The following is a 24,372-nucleotide window of genomic DNA, read 5'->3' on the forward strand; positions in this document are numbered from 1 at the left end:
TCTGCAGTGGTTCTCAAATCTTGCGACATGTTCAAATTATCTGGGAGCTTTTAAAACTACCAATGTCTAGGTCCCACCGCCAAAGTGGCACAAGTATGGGCACTTTGTAAAATATTCCCAGGTGATTCCGTCATCCACCCATGTTTCCCAGCCAGTAATGAGAATCACCTTTCTTTGCATAACTAAACCTAGAAGGGGAGGTAGAATTTCATCCCTCCGCCTCCAGAGTTTGTAGGTGGCTGCCAGTAGTAGAGCATCGACCGGGGAAGAAAAGAGCAAGTCCCGGAAGTTGGTGATGGACAGGGAAGCCTGGCTTGCCGCAGTCCAAGGGGTCGCAGAGCGATTGAACCGAGGACTCTAGTAACACCAGGGGGCGCTCGTGCTCCATCAGTTACTAACCATTGGTGAGCGTTGTTCCAGCAGGCCGCCCTTCCCCCCGGATCCTTCCCGCCCAGGTCTTCGGATCCCCAGGAATGTGGCGAAGACTTGTCCCCGGATTCCTTGATTCCTGGGTCGGGAAGACCCCCTGGAGAAGGAAATGGCAACCCACTCCAGCATTCTTGTCTAGGAAATCCCGTGGACAGAGGAGCCTGGCGGTCCACAGTCCCTGGGGTCGCAAAAGAGTAGGACGTGACTTAGCCACTAGACCACCACCACCTTTGCTGAAAACGGGCCCAACTCTGATCCCCTGGTCGGAGTTCCGGACTTCTCTGCGGCACCGGCCCTTAATGAACTATGGTGCTGAAGTGTGATCGTGCGTGTTAGAAATTGTTACGGAGAACAATAGTTTAAAGAAACATATTCCCTGGGCACAGTTGAGTCTTCAACACATGCACAGCAAGTGTTTATATAACTGACAAAGGCCTTAAGGTGGGGGATTTAATTTAAAACCATACAAAATGTGAACTCCTTCGAGCCGGATTCGAACCAGCGACCTAAGGATGCCTATGGTCTTTTAACACTACAGTCCTCCGCTCTACCAACTGAGCTATCGAAGGAATTGCGTTCCATTGCTAACCCGCAGAGGATGCCATCGCTGTGTAAGGTTAGGAGACCATTGGCGCTTGTTGTTTTGTTCACCCATGCCGTTGATAAATACGCTCTGGTCGCCTCTACGTTTTCTTTCTTTTTAAAAATAACCTAGCACTCCTTCACAGGGCGACTACCCTGGGCCAAGGTGAAAACGGTAGCATCCACTGGTTTGCAAAAAGAAAATAAAACAACGATGCATGAGGAGCTAACAAAAATTTAGCAACGATTGTCTTTTACTGTGATGAATGAATTTAAATAATCAGTCTTAGAATTTGAAGTACTTTAATCTGCAATTTTAACAGATAATTAATAGAAGGAGGAGGAGGAAGAAAACAAGTACCGGGTTAAACTCTTCAAACCACACTAAGACTTTAATTGACATTAGTCCCTGTAGATAAACCAGACTATCATACTAATTCTAAACTCAAAAAACAATCTGTCCATGCGGAGCTAAAATAATATTTTAAAGCTAACAAAGTAGAAAGTACTGTCATTCAAATACTAGTTAATTTTGCAAAGTATGAGTCTAGTCTAATTTTCTGTGGCAGTCTGAACCTCAAAATGGCTATTACTCTCTCCTAAATGAAATCCACTTGAGGTGGCAACCGACATGAGGAATCTGCTTTGATCTCTACTTCCTCTAAAGATCTTTACATTGTCATACTGTTAGGGAAAGCGCAGTAATTAAAACCGCCCACCCTGGCCAGGCACCATAGTAACCATTTGCATGAGTTGTTTTATGACAGGAAGTTCTGATAAAGAACATAACTAATAAGCCTCCACCAACCGGAGAGTTTGGGAAAGGTCAAAAGGAAACACCACATATCCGACCACCTCCTGGAACCCACCTCTCTGGCATGCTGAACAATGCGTGCACCACTCGGAAGGACTCTGAGACAACCCGGAAACTAATCCCATCACCATAAAATCCGACACTGCGAGCCATGTGACAGAGCAGTTCTCCTGGGTTCCCTTAACCTCCTGCTCTGCGCCCAGGCGCCCTTTCCCAATAAAATCTCTTGCTTTGTCAGCACATGTCTCCTCGGACAATTCACTTCCCAGTGTCAGACAAGAGCTCAATTTCGGGCCCTGGAAGGAGTCCCCCTTCCTGCAACAAACTAACAGCCCAATTTTGGGCCCTGGAAGGGATCCCCCTTCCTGCAACAATACGTGGAGCCATACACATTGGACAAACGAACCCCTTGTGCAAGTAGAACACTGAGACTAGCGTTCACTCTTCCATGGCACAAATATTTGCTTTTTGTTTGTCTGTTTCTGAACAGGTGTTGAAGTGAAGTGAGTTGCTCAGTCGTGTCCGACTCTTTGCGACCCCATGGACTGTAGACTACCAGGCTTCTCTGTCCATGGAATTTTCCAGGCAAGAATACTGGAGTGCGTTGCCATTTCCTTCAGCTCAGTTACAACTAAGTTTTATTTGGGGAGCAAATTACAATACACTCTTGAGGCGTGACAGCGGGCCTACCCCAAAGGAGAGACCTCAATGCGTCTTGGCTTCCTCTTTTTATAAGTTTTGTCTGAATAGGTGTTTGGGAAATTTAAATAGAGGCAGTCTTACTCAAGCTTCAGAAGCAGGATAGCAGGCCTCTGAATAGTTTCTAATCTGCCTGGACTTTGCCAGGATTCTGAGCCTGCCTGCAAGCACAGCAAGTCAGGGAAGACTGTAGATAAGAAAGGGAGCAGGTCTTGAAATCCTCGAGCCCCTGGAGGTCTGGTCAACCGTGCCTGGGGTTTAACCTATGACTGGCAAGATAAAACAAAAAGCATTGTAATAATGTAAAAGTAAAACCAGAGCTGCTTTTTTGCATCCTGGGATTACAAGTTCAGTTTAGTTCCGTCGCTCAGTCGTGTCCGACTCTTTACGACCCCATGGACTGCAGCCCAGGAGACACTGGAAGACCCAGGAAGCCGAAGACACCAGGCTTCCCTGTCCATCACCAACTCCCAGAGCTTGCTCAAACTCATGTCCATCGAATAGGTGATGCCATCCAACCATCTCATCTCCCTTCTCCTCCCGCCTTCTATCTTTCCCAGCATCAAAGTTTTCTCCAAATGTTAAGTAGTTAGAATAGGAAAAAGGAGTCCAAAATGGTGGTGGCCAGAAGACAAAGGAAAAAGCCTGCAAAAATGAAACAAAATCTGTGGACTGAAGTGAGAACCTCTGGTGAAACAAACAGCCCTCTTGGCTAGCCCAATTTACACAGGGCAGGCTCAGGGGGAAGGAGACAAAACTTATAAAAAGAGGAAGCCAAGACGCATTGAGGTCTCTCCTTTGGGGTAGGCCCACTGTCACGCCTCAAGAGTGTATTGTAATTTGCTCCCCAAATAAAACTTAGTTGTAACTGAGCTGAAACACTGGTCCACCCTGTCAAATCTTTGTTGCCTTTGAGACAGAACCAAGGAAATCACACACTACCCTGACACATGAGTCAGTTCTTCGCATCAGGTGGCCAAAGTATTGGAGCTTCAACTTCAGCATCAGTCCTTCCAATGAATATTCAGGATTGATTTCCTTTAGGATGGACTGGTTGTATCTCCTTGCAGTCCAAAGGACTCTCAAGAGTCTTCTCCAACATCATAGTTCAAAAGCATCAATTCTTCTGTGCTCAGATTTCTTTATAGTCCAGCTCTCACATCCATACATGACTACTGGAAAAACCATGGACCTTTGTTGGCAAGTGGGAGCCTCCAAAGCTGCTATTTGAAGTCTCACGGGTGAGACGCATCGCCTGGGACCTTTTCCCAACTAAACTCCAGATTGCTGTCATTTGGGACTTCCCGGTGCTGTCCAAGTGTGGCTGTAGGTCGTCTCCTTTTGATGATATATATGCTGTTACTTCTCTCTCTTGTTTCTATTTCTTTTAAGAATTAAGTCAAATGATCTCTGTTATAAATTCAAATTGTTTATTTGTGTGTAACAAATGGTTTGTTTTGTTAACGAATCCTTCTAACCTAAAGCGAAAGTAAAACTTTCCACAAAACATTTAAAAGCAAGTTGCTAACGCTGGACTGGAAGAAACACAAGCTGGAATCAAGATTGCCGGGAGAAATATCAATAACCTCAGATATGCAGATGATACCTCCCTTATGGCAGAAAGTGAAGAGGAGCTAAAAAGCCTCTTGATGAAAGTGAAAGAGGAGAGCAAAAAAGTTGGCCTAAAGCTCAACATTCAGAAAACGAATATCATGGCATCTGGTCCCATCACTTCTGTTAGGACCAAACTGGAGCCAGGACAGGCTCTAAGGGGCAGGCTAGGCCTGAGGTTCAGTCTCTAGGAAAGCTGAGGCACTGGGAACTCCCACAGGCAGTGTAGCTGGACCAATCAGAAAAAAATTCCCATAGTCCGCCACCGGCGCCAGACCTGAGCCAATCCGGATAGGGATGTGAGGTTAAAAGTCCCTTGCGCTTGCACGTGTGCACGCGCGTATGGTTTAGCCAATCAGTTATGCTGTCACAGGAACAAAGAACCATCTGTATAAAAGTAGATGTGATTCAGATCTCGGGACTCTTGTCGGATTCCACTGTGCTGGATGAGACCTGGGCCCTAACTTGAGCTAGCAATAAACCCCTTTATGCTTTTGCATTGCTGTGGACGTCTTATTGTCTCAGTTTTGGGGACTCGGACTCTGGGCATAACAACTTCATGGGAAATAGATGGGGAAACAGTGGAAACAGTGTCAGACTTTGTTTTTTGGGGCTCCAAAATCACTGCAGATGGTGACTGCAGCCATGAAATTAAAAGACTCTTACTCCTTGGAAGAAAAGTTATGACCAACCTAGATAGTATATTCAAAAGCAGAGACATTACTTTGCCGACTAAGGTCCGTCTAGTCAAGGCTATGGTTTTTCCTGTGGTCATGTATGGATGTGAGAGTTGGACTGTGAAGAAGGCTGAGCGCCGAAGAATTGATGCTTTTGAACTGTGGTGTTGGAGAAGACTCTTGCGAGTCCCTTGGACTGCAAGGAGATCCAACCAGTCCATTCTGAAGGAGATCAACCCTGGGATTTCTTTGGAAGGAATGATGCTAAAGCTGAAACTCCAGTACTTTGGCCACCTCATGCGAAGAGTTGACTCATTGGAAAAGACTCTGATGCTGAGAGATTGGGGGCAGGAGGAGAAGGGGACGACCGAGGATGAGATGGCTGGATGGCATCACGGACTCGATGGACGTGAGTCTGAGTGAACTCCGGGAGATGGTGATGAACAGGGAGGCCTGGCGTGCTGCGATTCATGGGGTCGCAAAGAGTCGGACACGACTGAGCAACTGAACTAAACTAAACTGAACTGAATCACTTAATCTGGTCATTTACTCCCTCAAGTCTTCATAAAACTGAAACATCTGTTTTGAGAGGGGTAGTCTGAATGGTTTAAATATGAAATTTTATCTCCTCACCAGCCCCAACTGACTGAATAAGCTATCCTATTTTATAGATATACTTAATACTATCTATTTTGTAAAAGTAAATGCAAAAAGTATCCATTCCTTCCTTCCTTTTCTACCACTCCACATTACAATACAGAAGATCCAGGCAGTTAAGACAGGCCTTAAGGAGCTTTCAGGAAACAACAAGTAGTAGATTTGAGAGATTCTGAGGAGTGTGTGTACATATGTGAATAACTTGAATTTTTGTAGGTCAAGAATCACATCTGGTTCTTCCATATGTCGACTTAGAAAAAATGCACATGAGAGTTGCAAGTTGTTTTATTTGGCACAAAATGAGGACTGCAGCCTGAGATAGCTCTGAGAAACTGCTCCAAAGAGTTAGGGGAGACGGTCAGTATATATATGATTTTGGTAATGGGGAAGTACATGCAATCAAGTTCAGATTCTTTTTTTACAGAAAGTTTCTCAGTCTCGTGAAGCTTCTGTTAGTCATGAAGAGCAGTCATCACCGTGAAGGATTTTAGTGCGGTTCTAGATTTGAGGAGATACTAGAATTGGGTTCATAAAATCACCTCCTAATAATATCTAACTGTTGGAAGACCTGTCCTACCAGTTTTCCTGGAGCACAGACTGCCTCATTTCTGCACTCCACCCTGAACTCCTTTCAGGGGGTGTTGAAGGTCAGCAGCTGCAGCAGCACATGATTTAATCCTTGTAGAGTTAGATGGCAAGCACCCATGGCAAGTGCCAATTTGTAATTGAGACATACGTTACTGAGTTCGAACTCGCTCTACTCCCTGCACAGCAGACCAATTAACCGAGAGACAATGTGTTGAGGCAAAGAATAGGATTTTATTCTGAAAGTTAGCTGACGGAGAAGGTGGCAGATTAATACTTCAAAAGAACCATCTTATCTGGGTCTGGATGCCACATTCTTTTCTAGAACAGAGATGGGGGGTGTTGAGGAAGTAAAGTAATAAGGGCCATCAGTCTTACAAAACATCTCTAGGAATGGCCACCTTGTGGAAGGGATGTGTTCATTTCTTCTTTCTTGCAGCCATTCACAAGTAGGCAGCATCAGATTATTTCTCTGTGAGCTGACCAAAGGCACCTGAGTTTGACAGTCAGGCACAGGGGCAGGGTTCTCTGAGGCAGACCATTATATATGATTATAATAACAAAAGCAACACAAATCAAGTCAAAGAAACAGTTCCAAAAAGAGTCAGAACTGGCTCTTCCCTGCAACAAACCTAGCCTTCTTTTCCATATATTTACACAATAAAGTATAACAATGTGAAAGTGTTAAGAAGCAGGAAAGTTTTGGAGTTCCTTTCTTTTTCACCTTCATAAGTATTCTTAGATGCAGGTGGGAGACAAATTTTGAATCTTACCATAACAGGAAAGAAGAAATCTGACACCATTTTAAACATATTTCCTTTACTTTAACCTTTGAACCCACATTCCTCAATGGTAAAGAATCCACCAGCCAAACCAGGAGACCGCGGGTTAAATCCCTGGATAGCGAGGATGCCCTGGAGAAGAAAATGGTAACCCATTACAGTATTCTTACCTAGGAAATCCCAAGGACAGAAAAGCCTGGAGCATTACATTCCAAGAGATCACAAAAGACTCAGACAAGACTTAGTGACTAAACACTTTAACCTTTGCATTCTATTAGAATCCCATGGACAGAGGAGCCTGGTAGGCTACAGTCCACGGGGTCGCAGAGAGTTGGACTTCACTCACTCAGCTTCATTGTAAATTTATCACTAAAGGGATGTTGTCTAAGGATTAAAATATACATAAAAGCCTTTCTCCAGGAACCGTGCCTCCCAGGCCTGGGGGCTTAAGGTGAAAAAATACCTTTGTTTAGCTTCCAGAGAAACACCCTGTTCCAGCCCCCCTGTGAATGGATGCTGGAAAGAAGAGATTATCATATCCCCTCCCGAGTCTGGTGAGAACAAGAAAATATTTGCAACAACTTACTGGTTTTGTTTGTTTGTTTTAACTTTATTGCTTCACCTTCCCCTCTTTGTTCCATAAAAGACACTAGCATCCAAGCCAGACTACAGGGTTCTTGAGGCCATTTGACCTCCGTCTTCTGCAGTTGTTTGGCTTTGTGGATAAAGTCGCTATTCCTTTCCCCAACACCTCATCTCTGTGTGGATTGACCTGTGTGGGACGGGAAGTAGGAGTTCGGACTTGATCACAAACTTTAGCGATGCCGGTCAGGGCCTTGCTGCTAGAGGCCAGCAGGCAGGTTGCACAATTTTAGGGTAAGGCCCTCGCAGCTACAGGCGCCACTTGTTCTGAGAATCTTCCCCTTCAAAATCCCCTGAAGCGGCACCAAACGCTTGCAGCAAGAAATCCACAGACTTCTAGGAACTGAAGAACTTGACCATCCAGTAGCGTGAGTCGCCCTCAGTGGACAACAGGGAACACCCTCCCCCACACAGTTGGGGTTTTCCTCCACCAGGCCAGCCAGTTTGTTTTGCCTTTGAGATACCCTGTTGGAGAGGCCACTTGTTGGACTCTACCCGACTTGAAACCGGTTTGTTTCCTTCTACTCTGTTCATTCTTGTTGGAATGTGTGTTTTTAGTGTTGGGATTTGTTTGTGCTTTTGGTGCTTTGTTGTTCTTGAACTTTTAAATATGGGAAATACTCCATCTATCCCTAAGGAAAGCCTTTTGGGGGGTTATCTTAAATAAGTGGGCAAAATATAGCTGTGAGCCTATGACTAAGAAAGAGATGATATTCTATTACGACAATGTATGGCTCCAACATATATTAGGATCAGAAAAGCGATGACACCTGAAAGGCTCACTCAGTTACTATACAGTCTTGCAATTGGAATTGTTTTGTGCAAGTGCAAGGGAAAAGGGTGAGATTCCCTATGCACAGCATTTATGCTATTACATCAAGAGGAAAAGAAGTCAGATGACTGCCCGCCTACAGTGCAGCAGTCTGAAAGTAAACCCAAGAGAAAATCTGTTGTATGAAAGGGAGCAGGAGAAAATGAGAGTGAGGGCATGTTATGTCACACCTTAAATCCCACTCTGGCCAATATGGCTCCCCTTCCTGACCAGGTAACTGTTCAGATTGCTCCCATGCCGCGGACCTACTCACTCCTTTCACATCTTCATCTTTTCCCTACTTATGGGGAATGATTAGAAGTTTCTATGTTAATCCCTGAGGCAAAGGCACTTAGTTTCGTATCACCATCTAAGGCCCTAGAGGGCACTCAGTTTGAACTGGGAGCCACTTTTAAAACAGGGCAATGTCTTTTGAGCGGATATTCCATAGGAGGCTTTAAAGCAAAAGGCCAACCAGATGTCTATAGATACACAATCCATTCTCAACTTCAGATTTAACCACCTAAGGCCCTACAGGGCACTCAGTTTTAACCGAGAGCCACTTTCAAAATGGGGCAAAGTCTCTTGAGCGGATATTCCATAGGAGGCTTTAAGGCAAAAGGCCAACCGGATGTCTATGGATGCACAATCCATTCTCAACTTCAGATTTAACGGGAAAAACTGTAACCCCCTTTCCTGAGAGGACCCACACCACCTGACAACTTTTCACTTCTGTCTTTGCCATTCACCGTCACTCTCAGGTGGACATTCACACCCTTATGAATTTAATGGTGACTGAGATTAAAAGGAGGATGGTCATTGACATAGCTAGAGAGGAAGCGTGCCAGCTTCATCTAGTGGACCTAGATGGAACTCCAGAAGCAAATCAGGCAGTTCCTACCAGTGAGCCTCACTGGGATCCTAAAAACAGAGACATGCCACATCTAGAGCATTACAGAAAGTGCATCTTAGCAGGTAGCTAAGCAAAAGAGCTTAAACAAAATTCTGGAGATACCAAAAAGCTCAGTGAGGATCCCATTAGAGTTTCTAGAAAGAATTTATCAAGCTTATGGGCACTACACTGATAGAGACCCTAAGGCCCCTGAGAATATGATGGTAAACAAGACCTTCATTGGGCAAAGTGCATCAGATATAAGAAGAATGTTACAAAAGTTAGATGCTGCATTTGGAATTTACCCTTCTCAGTTAGCAGATGTGGCTTTTAAAGTTTTCAATAACAGGGAACAATGACAGAGAAAAACAGATGCAAAACAGCTGGCAGGGGCCCTGGATTCCTGGAAGGAAAGTAACTAGAAGAGAGGTAAGCCACAAATGAGAGAGGAATGATGCTCTTACTATAAGGAGAAAAGGAATTGGAAAAAAGATTGCTCTAGGCTAAAAAATAAGAAGGAAAACAATAAAAGATAGGAGCCACTCAGATGGTTGAAAGAGAGGAATATTAATGAATGAAGAGGACCAGGGGCTCCATTGGACTTGAGGCCCACTTCTAATTTCCCCACAAGAACCCTGAGCAAAATTGACTAGTGAATGAGTTGATAGACTTTTGATACATGCAGGTGCAACATACTCTGTAGAAAACACCAAGGTGGCACCAAAAAACATCTTGATTCATCCTGCTCATGGGAGTCTCTGGAGAAGAACAAAATTGTAGACCTATGTATTATTCACAAAATTGTGATTGTGTCTGACTTTACTTTTCTTCCAGAGACTGTCCTCCCAAGGTCAGATCTAACTGTAGGCTAACATGTTCTTGTAGGCAGCTTCTTAAATTACTGACCTCTGGCTGTTCTTTGATATATGGCTCAATCCAGGATCAGTTAAACTGTAGTCATGAACAGAAAGTCTGGACTCTGCTTTCAGATTACCTGTCCTAAGAAAAAGCCACTTAAGTTTTTCTTTTTTTTTTAGTTATTTTGATAGGTGAGGTTTATTAAACAATGTTATATGTATAAAAGATTGTGTTAAGTATTCTAAAGGCGATGCAACTAAATTATTCTTCAACAAATATGTGAGAGCTTACTATGTATCAAATTCCTGAATTCCAAGATGTCATAATGTGTTTTTTCTCTTTTGAGAAATACAGTGTGGCTGTATTTGGAATAAAGAAGTAATTAAAGTCGGATTGGTGTTCTTGAAAGAAGAGACATCCAGGAAGCTCATTCCCTGTTTCTGCCTTTGACGACACAGCAAGAAGACAGCCCTTTATAAGCCCACAAGAGAGTGCCCACCAGTAATTGAATCAGCTAGTGCCTTAATCTTATGCTTCTCAGCCCCCAGAACCTCAAGAAAATTAAATGTTTTTAATTTAAGCTACCCAGTCTGTGGTATTTTGTTTTGGCAGCCCAAGTAGAGTAAGAAACCAGCAGGAACCTATGCTGTTTTTAACCACCTTCCTTTGCAGTTGAATTGTTAGGTGTAAGGAGTTAGGTTAGCTTATGTTCTGGACCAAGCTCAGGGATAGTCTTGGCCTTGGAGATGTTTGCATGGTACTTGGATTCAGAAATTCACTTTTTAAGCAGGTTAACTCAATTTTAACAAGATAGCCCAATGGCCATAAGACTGGGAAAAGGCAATCTGTTCTAAGAAACACAAAAAATTGTTTATATACCAGAAATCCATTAAGGTAATTGACAACAGGACATATGACTTATTAACACCAGTAATATTTTTTCCTCTGTGTAGGACATCCCTTTATAGTTTTTATCGTACCAGGAAACCAAAACATTAAGCAGAGGCTGCTGAGTGAACAAAGGGAAATCAGGCTTTACAATAAGACTTAGGGTTTGATATCCACAACATGTGGTCTCTAGATGTTCAATGAGTGTTCTCTCTAGTAAATAAAATGTTCATATGAATCAGAAACAGGAAGGATCTCAGTTCCCTTGATTTTAGCAGATAAATACTGGTAATTTTTTAACTCTATTTCTGTCACTGTCGCCTATTTTTTAAAAGTCACTCCAACCACCTTAATTTTGTAATAGGTATCCAACTTGGAAAAGATGCTTAATAAAAATATGTTCATCAGTTGATTTGAAAGACTTCCTGTCTTTAAAGGAGACTGGAAAACAGTTGCTTTCTAGGAAAGCTGCTGCTTGTCCATCCATTTTCAATGATTCTCAGTTTCACTGTGTTTATATCGACAATACTTTCAAATTGTAGGGTGTCAACTTATTTTAAAACGTGATTCCATATGCCTAACCATAGGTGCTATTGATTTAAATAGGTGAAATACAAACTTTAAACATTGGATATCTTAATAACAATATTCAGTTTCCTGAGTAAAGAGAAAAGCAAGATTTGGATGGGGAAGGTTGGAGAGTGGTAAACAGTCATGTCTCCAGTGTGCTCAGAAGTGGGCACTCTTTCAATATAATAATCAAAAGTTCTGGGCCTTTTGATCTCAATGCTACTGCTAAGTCACTTCAATCGTGTCCGACTCTGTGCGACCCCATAGATGGCAGCCCACCAGGCTCCCCTGTCCCTAGGATTCTCCAGGCAAGAACACTGGAGTGGGTTGCTGTTTCCTTCTCCATTGATCTCAATAGGTAGGTACAGTTAAAATTACCAGGTTTTCAAAGCGACATATATAATGTTAACATCTAACTCCTTTTGCTCTAATATACACTAGGCAAACTTTGCATGAATTTTGCCTTCCGAAATTTGAAAGCAATTAAAAACACACTAGGGAAGTTTCCCGGGTGGTGAAATGGTCATAGCAAACACCCTCTTCCAACAACACAAGAGAAGACTCTACACATGGTCATCACCAGATGGTCAACACCGAAATCAGATTGATTATATTCTTTGCAGCCAAAGATGGAGAAGCTCTATACAGTCAACAAAAACAAGACCAGGAGCTGAGTGTGGCTCAGATCATGAACTCCTTATTGCCAAATTTAGACTTAAATTGAAGAAAGTAGGGAAAACCGCTAGACCATTCAGGTATGACCTAAATCAAATCCCTTATGATTATACAGTGGAAGTAAGAAATAGATTTAAGGGCCTAGATCTGATAGATAAGAGTGCCTGACGAACTATGGAATGAAGTTCGTGACATTGTGCAGGAGACAGGGATCAAGACCATCCCCATGGAAAAGAAATGCAAAAAAGCAAAATGGCTGTCTGAGGAGGCCTTACAAATAGCTGTGAAGAGAAGAGAGGCAAAAAGCAAAGGAGAAAAGGAAAGATATAAGCATCTGAATGCAGAGTTCCAAAGAATAGCAAGAAGAGATAAGAAAGCCTTCTTCAGCAATCAATGCAAAGAAATAGAGGAAAACAACAGAATGGGAAAGACTAGAGATCTCTTCAAGAAAATTAGAGATACCAAGGGAACATTTCATGCAAAGATGGGGTCAATAAAGGACAGAAATGGTATGGACCTAAGAGAAGCAGAAGATATTAAGAAGAGGTGGCAAGAATACACGGAAGAACTGTACAAAAAAGATCTTCACCACCCAGATAGTCATGATGATGTGATCACTAATCTAGAGCCAGACATCTTGGAATGTGAAGTCAAGTGGGCCCTAGAAAGCATCACTACGAACAAAGCTAGTGGAGGTGATGGAATTCCAGTTGAGCTATTTCAAATCCTGAAAGATGATGCTGTGAAAGTGCTGCACTCAATATGCTAGCAAATTTGGACAACTCAGCAGTGGCCACAGGACTGGAAAAGGTCAGTTTTCATTCCAATCCCAAAGAAAGGCAATGCCAAAGAATGATCAAACTACTGCACAATTGCACTCATCTCACATGCTAGTAAAGTAATGCTCAAAATTCTCCAAGCCAGGCTTCAGCAATTCGTGAACCGTGAACTCCCTGATGTTCAAGCTGGTTTTAGAAAAGGCAGAGGAACCAGAGATCAAATTGCCAACATCTGCTGGATCATGGAAAAAGCAAGAGAGTTCCAGAAAAACAACTATTTCTGCTTTATTGACTATGCCAAAGCCTTTGACTGTGTGGATCACAATAAACTGTGGAAAATTCTGAAAGAGATGGGAATACCAGACCACCTGACCTGCCTCTTGAGAAATCTGTATGCAGGTCAGGAAGCAACAGTTAGAACTGGACATGGAACAACAGACTGGTTCCAAATAGGAAAAGGAGGACGTTAAGGCTGTATATTGTCACCCTGCTTCTTTAACTTCTATGCAGAGTACATCATGAGAAACGCTGGACTGGAAGAAACACAAGCTGGAATCAAGATTGCCAGGAGAAATACCAGTCACCTCAGATATGCAGATGACACCACCCTTATGGCAGAGAGTGAAGAGGAGCTAAAAAGCTTCTTGATGAAAGTGAAAGAGGAGAGTGAAAAAGTTGGCCTAAAGCTCAACATTCAGAAAACGAAGATCATGGCATCTGGTCCCATCACTTCATGGGAAATAGATGGGGAAACAGTGGAAACAGTATTAGACTTCATTTTTTTGGGCTCCAAAATCACTGCAGATGGTGACTGCAGCCATGAAATTAAAAGACGCTTACTCCTTGGAAGAAAGTTATGACCAACTTAGATAGCATATTCAAAAGCAGACATTACTTTGCCGACTAAGGTCCGTCTAGTCAAGGCTATGGTTTTTCCAGTAGTCATGTATGGATGTGAGAGTTGGACTGTGAAGAAGGCTGAGTGCTGAAGAATTGATGCTTTTGAACTGTGGTGTTGGAGAAGACTCTTGCGAGTCCCTTGGACTGCAAGGAGATTCAACCCGTCCATTCTGAAGGAGATCAACCCTGGGATCTCTTTGGAAGGAATGATACTAAAGCTGAAACTCCAGTACTTTGGCCACCTCATGAGAAGAGTTGACTCATTGGAAAAGACTTTGATGCTGGGAGGGGTTGGGGGCAGGAGGAGAAGGGGACGACTGAGGATGAGATGGCTGGATGGCATCACGGACTCGATGGACGTGAGTCTGAGTGAACTCCGGGAGATGGTGATGGACAGGGAGGCCTGGCGTGCTGCGATTCATGGGGTCGCAAAGAGTCGGACACGACTGAGCGACTGAACTGAACTGAACTGAACTGAAATGGATAAGAATCTGCCTTTCAAAGCAGGAACAGGGTTTCGATCCCTGATCTGGGAAGATTCCACTTTCCGCAGAGCCCAGCGCCACAGCTACCTAGCCTGCACTCTAAAGCCCAAGGGTTGCAATTACGAAGCCCACGAGCCCTGGAAACTGTGCTCCGCAAAGAGAGGAGCCCGCGCACGGCATCGAGAGAGCAGCCCCTGCTCTCCACAAAGAGAAAGCCCGGGAACAGTAGCCAAGACCCAGGGTAGCCAACTCGACTATCCACACTTTCATTCAAGAGAGAATGGCAGAAATGCAATTTGGACTTTAAAAGCCAGGCTTAAATCTTTAGATTTTACTTTCTAGGCAGTTTCAACCTGTTGTGGGTTGGATTTTCATCTATGTTGTGTTGTTGTTGTTTAGTGGCTAAGTCGTGTCCGACTCTTTTGACCCCATGGACTGGATCCCGCCAGTTCCTTCTCCAGGGGTTGACCAACCCAGCGATCAACTCCACATCGGCATTGGCAGGAGGTTTCTTTACCATGAGCCACCAGGGAAGCCCCCACTATCATTTATAAGGAGATCCATTGTGCTGTTATGTGTGGTTGATCAGGAGCTGAAAGGGTATATGCGGTAGTGGTAATAGAAACTCTCTCTTTGCTAGATAATGGCACTTGCTTGAGCCAGAAAGTTAGAATCACCATTCTCAAAATTCCATTAACATCACTGCCTCTGCCCCCAAAACGGTTTCTGTTGTTTGGATTGTCTTCTCCACCCTCACACTTGATCTTTCCCAACATCCTTGCATCCTAAATAGTTTTTGATGGGGAACCATCCCAGAAATTTATATCTACAAAGCCAATGCCCTACCAGAGACTTCGTATCTCTTATCAAAATAAAAGCTCTAATAAGGCCAGGAAAAAAAGTGTTGCCGCCAGGGGGCGATGAGGCTTAACTTCGCGGAGTCAGAAAGCTGGCCAGAAAAGTTCAACAGCCAGTAAACCGTAGCAGGTCACCAGGATTCCATAATTCAGTATTGGACAGTTTTGGAATCTAGTTTCTCATGTGTGGCAACGGTGGGGAACTTCGTTTCCGAGATTGGGAAGGTGCGGAAATCTAGCGGAGAGAAAAGATTGAGAAAAAGATACCACTCGCCCAACGTGGGGCTCGAACCCACGACCCTGAGATTAAGAGTCTCATGCTCTACCGACTGAGCTAGCCGGGCGGTTAGTTACAAAACTTGCTTTAATGAATTAAGAGACTAGGTCGAACAGACTTCCTGGACCGACGGTGATTATAGGATTCTAGATTTTATTTGACTGCTTTTGTTATGTAAGCTAGATGATATGAAACGGCTCAGAATGTAAGGATTATTAGATATTATTGGCTCGCACTCCAATCACTTCTTCCGTCTTCCTTTCATCCTTACCAACCTGTACTGATAGACCACAAACTGTTTCTGGAATCCAAGAGTAGTAATCTGAACGTCCTAAGAGTGATCCCCAACTCTGGTTCTCCTAGAGCTTCAGGCCTGGTTGACAAAGTGGTTGGTTACAAGCCCAAAGGGCTCAGGTCGTCGAACCCAGAACTGCACAAGGCCTTCTCCGTAACCCGCTAAGAGGTTCCTCTCCTGTTTCTGTCACCTGTCAACCCTGGCCCCTCTTGCCACGCTGTGTAGCTGCGGTCCTGAAGGAATTCCCTGCGGTTTTCTACTTCCTTTTCAGGCCCTTTATGCGCGTTCATTTGTTGTCCTTCTCCATAATCAAAGTTTATACCCATAGAAAAGGGAGGTGGGAAGGGGTGTTGCAACTGTATTTTGACATAAAATGTTTGACAACCACTGTAATATAGAATCCAATGATTTTTGTGTATTTTGTTTAGCACAGACTGCAAAAGTTCATTGACTGTAATATGCTAAACAAATATCTGTTTAAAGAGTATACCAACAGTACGTTCCAGCAGTACGGAAAAAGTGCCCCTTCTCCATAAACAAGCAGAGCCCCTATTCCTAAATAATGCAGGAAAACGCAACAAGGAAAGCCGAAAAAAAACTTGTACAAAATTTTCCAGCCTCACAACTCTATAGGTAAATATTTGATTATTCCATTTGAACCCATTTCTTTGATGTGATGAATGAATGATGGATGACATTGAATTTAGGTGTGACTATCGTCTTCCTATACATTTCATATGGCCACAACCGTGGAGTTGAAACTTCTAGAATAACCAGAAATATTTGGCTTTGCAAGAGTTAGTTTATAGCTGTTGGAAAAGTGAATAAGACCAAAAACTTAAAAGTACTTGCCTCTCTTAATTATCAAGTTATTTATTGGAATCAGGTGCGTACACAGCCTACATACTTCTACATGAAAATACAACAGTTTAACTTAACAGCAAATGTACCCATTTCTTGTGGGTGAGTTTGACTTAACAAAAATTCGACAGCGTGGGTAGACAAAACCTGGGCTCGTCCGGGATTTGAACCCGGGACCTCTCGCACCCTAAGCGAGAATCATACCCCTAGACCAACGAGCCACCCGCCAAGGCACCCTTTTTTAAACGGATTAAATATTTAGCTTCTCGCTTTTCATGTGTTGTTTCATTTGTAGATGTATATAACTGTAAACTACATTTACCCCACTGTTTCTCTTTGCCTTCTACCCTCTCTTCCTAGTTTCAAAAACAAATCGACTTAGCTCAGAACTTCCCTGGATTTCGCAGCCCAGTTCTTCGAAGCTTGGTTTGTATAAAGCCTATTTCTCAAAAGTCGCTGATCCATCCTTTGTAAGAAACAATCGCGACGTTTACTTAAAATGCAGAAACTTGTAGTCTTCTTCAAATCTGCTGAGTCAAAGTCCCTGCTGGGTGAGGCCCAATAAGCTGCATTTTGGACGAGATTGACATATCTTAGTATTTTCGACGAAAATAGTGGAAATTCACTCCCCGGGATATAAAGCTCTGAGGTGGTGAATAAAGAAAGAAAATTCGTTGTTCAAGGAACGAGAGGACACGTAATTAGGGTCCTGAAAGTCGATTTTATTGGAAAACGAGACTGATTGAGGAGGTGTTAACATCAAGGAGTGGATCGAACAGAAGGGCAACTGATGTCGATCAACCTGGACTGAATGGTTGGTGACAGATGGCAAGGCAGATTCTGGAAAAGGGCTTAGTCGTTTCTTACTTAAAAAAGAAACAAACAAAAGCGACAAAATTCAAAGTAGGAAGAAAACTGTTCTCAAGGTGAGAATCCTCCCTTCAGATGAGGGATGATCTAGTCAAGTAGGAATCCTCAACTGAGCAATCAGAGATCATTCACACTTGCCCTGCATCTCAGTATGTTTTCAGACTATTTTGAGGACAGTGTTTTCTGGTGACAGTTTTTCCTTCTAATGAATTTAATAATTCCTAAAGTGCCTGCTCTTCTGTCCATGGAATTTTACACACACACACACACACACACACACACACACACACACACACACACACACGGTGTCCTGCTGCTTTTCTGTTTCTCTAGGGCAAAACTTCGAGCACTCTGACTTACCGAAAAGACAGGTGGCCCGGACTCCCTCGGATGGTTTGGTCTTGTGGCAAAATCATGCAGCAGGTTGTCTCGTGGGTCAGTCCCTGAATTGGAAAGTAATAAAGACTACACTACAGAGTTAAAAGTTAACTGTGGCCCGTACGGGGATCGAACCCGCGACCTTGGCGTTATTAGCACCACGCTCTAACCAACTGAGCTAACCGGCCACCTGATGCCAGAAGGTTCTTCCAAGCCTTAATAAGAAACTGTTTCGATTCTTGCTATTTTTGTTTGTTTTGCTATTATGAATAGAATGATGTATCTGAGCCACTGGATTTACCTACACCAAAGAAGACTTCGTTATTTTCCCATTTGTCCTACTTTTTCAGTACCATAACTCAGCAACAATAGCCTCTCCTCCCCTTTCAGTGTTTCCGGACCAGCAACCGTTCCAAGTTTCCAGGTTGTTCCTCTTCGGCCATATGTACACTGGGTGTGTTTTGCTGCGTTTTCAATTTCAGATAAAAATATCCTAAAATACGTCAAGGTTATCCTGCTTCCCTCTCTACACATACAGTTCTATACTTCGTGGCTAAAAGGGAATCATAGAAAATTAGGCTTAGATACAACGTATTCACAGATGTTCTTAAGGTATGATTTCTGATCACTTACGTAAAAGGACCTGGAGATGCCGGGGATCGAACCCGGGGCCTCATACATGCGAAGCATGCGCTCTACCACTGAGCTACATCCCCGACCCCTAAAGTAGCTGTTTGCAGTTCTTCCCAATACTTTGAATTGGATTTTTCCTCCTCTGTAGATTTTCTGAATGCTTAAGTTAAATTCTTCTTTGCGTTTTCAGTGGAATCTTGAAATGGTTAATGGTGCAACATTCATCTGCATCCCGAGTGGAGAAAGCTTTACAGTGACTGCACCCCTGTCAAGCACTTAACGTAGAGACCGTAGAGATCTGACGAGGAAGAAAGAGTGGGACTGTCCTTTTAAAGCTGCTGCTGCTGCTGCTGCTGCTGCTGCTGCTGCTGCTGCTTTTTTTTTTTTTTTTTTTTCCTTCTTCTTCTTCTTCAAAGATCGCTGAGACCCATTACGAAATCATATCGCTCCCTCAGTCCCTCGACCGACATTCAGGTGTCCAAAGTGCGACCGAAAGATGATTTAATTACCCCTTAAAATTATCAGCTTTGGATTGACTTCCTTTTGAAAGCACTTTGGGCCCAGATATAGACTATTTGACTTATTTCTCTGGGAAACTTAGGAACTAAAGGCCAACATTCTGCAGTTTTTGACTGCGCTGAATTCTGTATGTTACTATCGTATATATCTCTATATGCAACATAGAGATATAGTGCTTATTTATACATACAGCGTTTATCTATACTAGAGAGTGAGAAAGAACTGGGGAGACATTATAATTAATGTAATATGGTTATATCTCGGCCTAAAAGAAGACTGCGGCTGAGTTTCTATGTCAAGCAGTTTCCGAAGAGCCATCTCTGAACCGGAATCACAGTCGAAATGTCTTAAATGGGTTATCTGAATGCATACGTAAATTGACTATAGTTAATGTATTAGTTTTTGCCTGCGTGAGCCCGGATAGCTCAGTCGGTAGAGCATCAGACTTTTAATCTGAGGGTCCAGGGTTCAAGTCCCTGTTCGGGCGGCTTTGGCTTTTTTCTTCCCTCTTACACGTTTATCCGCCAAAACACTAACGGAAAGAAAAGTAAGCTCAAATCATAGACTGATTTCCCTAAAAAAAAAACCAGGAAGGGATTATGAGCATGGCATAGTTATCATAACCCAGGATATTTTCAGACTGTAGAAGGGCCTTTTAGCCAGAAGTCAGAGCACAGAACATTTCACCTAGATTCTGGAACACAATTAAAAATTTCACTGGTCACAATTTATCAAAGGCGAAACTCTTTCTTGAAAAGCAACCAATGTGCGGAACTGCTCTCTCTTTCCCACTCTGACGAGCTCTGTTCAGCGCTCACCTTGAGGATGCCCAGGTAAACTGTACAGAGGAAGTGGTACCATACTCAGAACTCATGGCCCAGGGACAGAGCTTTCCAAACTTCTTTGGCCATGATCAATTTGTACTTTAGTTTACATCTGGACCCCTACACACACGTGTAACAGGAACAAAAATTTGCCTGAATTACCACTTACCACATGTATTGCATTCTATTTTGGATTCTACGTTAGTCTCAAAAATGCTGAGTGATACCCATCCTTAAATTCATTTTGTATCACCCTCATTTGGAATCACTGGGCTGTAGGGTGATTAAAAAAAAAAAATGAAATGTAACATACAGTACAGAACAATAGGTACTGCGCTTGTTACCGAGACCAGGCTGCTGCTGCTGCTAAGTCGCTTCAGTTGTGTCGGACTCTGTGCGACCCCATAGACGGCAGCCCACTAGGCTCCCCCGTCCCTGGGATTCTCCAGGCAAGAACACTGGAGTGGGTTGCCATTTCCTTCTCCAATGCATGAAAGTGAAAAGTGAAAGGGAAGTCCCTCAGTCGTGTCCGACTCTTCGCGACCCCGTGGACTGCAGCCTACCAGACTCCTCCGTCCATGGGATTTTCCAGGCAAGTGTACTGGAGTGGGGTGCCATTGCCTTCTCTGGCTTGCAGAATGACAGACCAATAAGTTGAAAAACTAGTTTCTGGGGCAAGAAATAGCAACATTATTCAGTGTCAGCAGACAGAAGATGGTGGACTAGTGTCCCAAAGAACCATCTTCTCTGAGTTAGAAATCAGGTTTGTTTTATAGTAAAAGGGGAGGTAGCAAAGTCCTGGTTCTGGGGTATATTAATTTCTTCCTTCCTGCAACCATTCACGGGAGGGCCTAGTCAGGTGTCCTGTGAGCTAAACAAAGGTATTTTAGTTTAACATTCATTACATGGGAGGCAGGGTTCCCAGAAATGAGCTCTTGCCTATAATTTAAGCTAATAGCCAACATCCCTTTAGTGACTAACTTGTAGCAAAAGCAACAGAATACCAAGGTGAAAGTAACTTAATCTTTCCTATTACACTCTGAGTAATCTGCTTGCACTGACTTTTCCTCTAAATCCAAGTTCTCTCTTCTAGAGACCCCAAAGCCTCAGGTCACCTCAGCACAGGGGCACCATCTCTGCCCTGTTAGGAGCTACTGAAGAAGCATAACTTGGCATTTGGTAATTCCCCAAAGTGGAAATTTCATCCTAATGCATCCAGCAAATTACAGACAAATAAGATTTTACCTTGCTATTAAAAATTATAAAAGACTTCCCTGGCAGTCCAGAGGTTAAGAATCCAGGCTTCTACTGCAATTATCAAACATTTTATAAAACGTCTAGAAAAGAAAAACAGATCACTCCTTGCAGTTGACTTGTTGGCATGGTAGGCAGCATATCAGCCTCATAATGTGAGAACCTTGAGGCCGTCCTCAGAGTGTAGCATTTGCAGCAAGAAAAATACCGCAGAAGTAACCCAATCTGATTATCATTATTATTGTGATGAGTTACAGAAAAAACTTTCTCCTTTAAGCACTTACCACCTTAAAACTTTGATAAGGCCACTCAACTGTAAATGAAAGCTTTTTCTGTCTCTAAGAAAATGCATTTGGAGAAGGAAATGGCAACCCACTCCAGTGTTCTTGCCTGGAGAATCCCAGGGACGGGAGAGCCTGGTGGGCTGCCGTCTCTGGGGTCACACAGAGTTGGACACCACTGAAGCGACTTAGCAGCAGCAGCAGCAGCAGCAGAAAGTGCATTTGGGCTGTGACCCCATAGATTTTTGTTTGTTTTTTAATAATGCTTACAGTTTTTTCAAAAGAAAAGAAACTTCATCTAACTTTAATTAAACATGATAAGCGGTGAGGGAGGTGGTCACAAAATTGAATATTTTCAAGTGTTGAGCTGCTACACTTCTTGAGAAGATGAAGGACTTACCAATATATCAGTGTGTATAGTTAGATGAGAGTCCAAGGATTCTATGTGCAGCCTTTGGGGGAAGTTTGAGATAGAAAGAGAAGTCAGCCACTTGAACTTTTCCATTTTGCAGCTTGGATCTTGGGCTAAAACACCAACCCTGCTGAGGTGTGTGCCAACAACAAAGGTCTACCTGGATGCTCATCCAGATGCTACAACAAAGGGCTACGTGGCTAATTGACAGACTTGCCAAGAATGTTACTCCAGTTCCAGGAAGTGAGCAGTTTATATGTTAGTTATAAAATGACACTGTATTAAATTATATACAGACAAACTATATCTCCATTCTGTACTATTCTCTTGATCTCTAAACCTGTCCCCATTAGCCGGTATATCTTCAAGCATTTAAAATCAAATGACTTCTAGGTAGAGGATTAAGAGGTGCAAACTATTATGTATAAGATAAATAAGCTACAAGGATATACTGTACAGCACAGAAGATATAGTCAATGTTTTATGATAACTATAGAGTATTATCTTTAAAATTTTTGAGTCACTATATTGTATACCTGAAACTTATATGCTATTGTAAATTAACTATGTGTGTGTGTGTGTTCAGTCACATCTGACTCTTTGTGATCCTGTAGACTGTAACCCATCAGGCTCCTCTGTCCATGGTGTTTTCCAGGCAAGAATATTGAGGTGAGTTGACATTCCCTTCTCCAGGGGATCTTCCCAGCCCAGGGATCAGACCAGCATTTCCCACACTGCGGGCAGATTCTTTATCGCTCAGCCATGGAGACTTCAATTTAAAAATATATTTAAAAAAAAGTAATTCTAATCATTTGCTTTACCAGTCAAAACCTGCATCCTTCACTCAGAAAGCCTAGGTACCTTGAGGTAGTTCCACTGGTTAAGGTACTGTACTATAAGATTAAAAATGTTTTATTTTTTGTGTGAAAGGTATTAGAAACCTATTACAGTATAGTACTATGTAGCCGATTGTAGTAGCTGGGTACCTAGGCTAACTTTTTTGGACTTAACAAACTAGACTTAACAAATACGCTCTCAGAACCAAACTTGTTCATGTGTAGGAGACTGACTGAATTTCTCTCCAACCTGTTTCTTTACTCTTATGCTTCATCTAATCTCAACTTGTGGCTACAGGGTTGTGGAAAGACATGGGCACTCTCTAGATCTTTTCATCAAAGGTCATGCTTAGAGCTAAATCCTTTGTGCAAAGCAGCCTTTGAGTTTTTCCTTGCAAGGATGAATGGTTTAGAAACTAAGGAGTCAAACTTTGGAACTTTTCACTTTTGCTTTTTTCTACTCTTCTTTTCAGATGGGCGAGCTTTTTCTATGTCTCTGGAAACTGAATACCATCATTCTCTGGTGAAGGCAAGGCCCTTGGGCCTGTCTTTTAGCCTTGGCACATAATCAAAGCTCTAAAAATATTGCTGGATAAATCAAGAAATTTAATCTTTAAAAGCATATCGTCTTCTCTCTTTTTCACTTTGCCAACCCTACACTTCCTATAAGCACCAAATTCAAGTTTTCCTTTCCTTTATACCACACTCGGTTAGAGTGTGCAGACAGCACTTTTTAGCACTCATATCTAAATGAATATATAGCTAAATATGTTATATATATTTAGTTATTGGTTTTCCCAGTTGCTCAGCAGTAAAGAATCCACCTGCAATGTGGAAGACATGGGTTCCATGCCTGGGTTGGGAAGATCTCCTGGAAAAGGGAATATGTTATTAAATAAAATCAATTTAGTTAATAAGACTTCCGTATATATTTGAAAGTTGCTGAGAAAGTAAATCTCAAAAGTGTCATAAGGAAAAAAAATTGTAACTGTTAGGTAGTGGATGCTAACTAGGCTTATTGTAGTGATCATTTCACAATGTATACAAATAGTGAATCATTATGTTGTACATCTGAAACAAATACAATACTGTATGTCTGTTATACCTCAATAATTTTTTTAATGACTAAATTAGTGGCTTGAACATTTATCTTTGTGTTCTTTCAAGATTTCATGTGGTTAACTTCATCATGGTCACCTAAAAGAAATTTGAACCGATGTGACAAAGTAATAATAAAAGTACTAATATCTACATGTGTGATGGGACTTTCAATGTGCCAGTTACTGTGTTAAGCATTTTTGCTGGGTTTCTTAACTTGGGGACTGGTGAACTTGGATAGGAAAGAAAAATTACAACTTTTAAACCCATAACCTCTAACTGAAATCTTGCATATCATTCATGGATGAATGTAGGCAACAAATTACAGTCAGAAGAACTATAGAGCAGGAGAACTGTTACATTTCCATATCCCACACTTGAGATACAAAGTATGTTACAGATATCTCATACTTAACTCTTTCAAAGTTACAGTAGTCATAAGATGGGTCTTGGCGATTAATATTTAATGGGTGGAATCCAGATTGCTGGGAGAAATATCAGCAACCTCAGATATGCAGATATGGCAGAAAGCAAAGAGCAATTGAAAAGCCTCTTAATGAAAGTGAAAAAGGAGAGTGAAAAAGCTGCTTAAAACTCAACATTCAAAAAACAAAGATCATGGCATCTGGTCCCATCAATTC

At 42.5% G+C, this 24,372-nt stretch overlaps 6 non-coding genes across 6 annotated transcripts; 1 reads left to right on the top strand and 5 right to left on the bottom strand.

Annotated features, from left to right (window-relative positions):
• Positions 1-907: 907 nt before the first annotated feature.
• Positions 908-998, bottom strand: TRNAY-GUA (transfer RNA tyrosine (anticodon GUA)). The gene is given in 2 exon segments: positions 908-943; positions 962-998. It is a non-coding gene; the product is annotated as a tRNA-Tyr (tRNA).
• Positions 999-15,464: 14,466 nt separating this feature from the next.
• On the bottom strand, positions 15,465-15,537 carry TRNAK-CUU (transfer RNA lysine (anticodon CUU)). Its single transcript has one exon. It is a non-coding gene; the product is annotated as a tRNA-Lys (tRNA).
• A 1,238-nt stretch (positions 15,538-16,775) lies between these two features.
• TRNAP-AGG (transfer RNA proline (anticodon AGG)) lies at positions 16,776-16,847 on the bottom strand. The gene has a single exon. It is a non-coding gene; the product is annotated as a tRNA-Pro (tRNA).
• Positions 16,848-17,988: 1,141 nt separating this feature from the next.
• On the bottom strand, positions 17,989-18,062 carry TRNAI-AAU (transfer RNA isoleucine (anticodon AAU)). The gene has a single exon. It is a non-coding gene; the product is annotated as a tRNA-Ile (tRNA).
• A 456-nt stretch (positions 18,063-18,518) lies between these two features.
• On the bottom strand, positions 18,519-18,590 carry TRNAA-CGC (transfer RNA alanine (anticodon CGC)). The gene has a single exon. It is a non-coding gene; the product is annotated as a tRNA-Ala (tRNA).
• Positions 18,591-19,440: 850 nt separating this feature from the next.
• Positions 19,441-19,513, top strand: TRNAK-UUU (transfer RNA lysine (anticodon UUU)). The gene has a single exon. It is a non-coding gene; the product is annotated as a tRNA-Lys (tRNA).
• Positions 19,514-24,372: the final 4,859 nt, after the last annotated feature.

Source organism: Ovis canadensis, chromosome 20 (genome assembly GCF_042477335.2).
Source record: "Ovis canadensis isolate MfBH-ARS-UI-01 breed Bighorn chromosome 20, ARS-UI_OviCan_v2, whole genome shotgun sequence".
Classification (NCBI taxonomy): domain Eukaryota; kingdom Metazoa; phylum Chordata; class Mammalia; order Artiodactyla; family Bovidae; genus Ovis; species Ovis canadensis.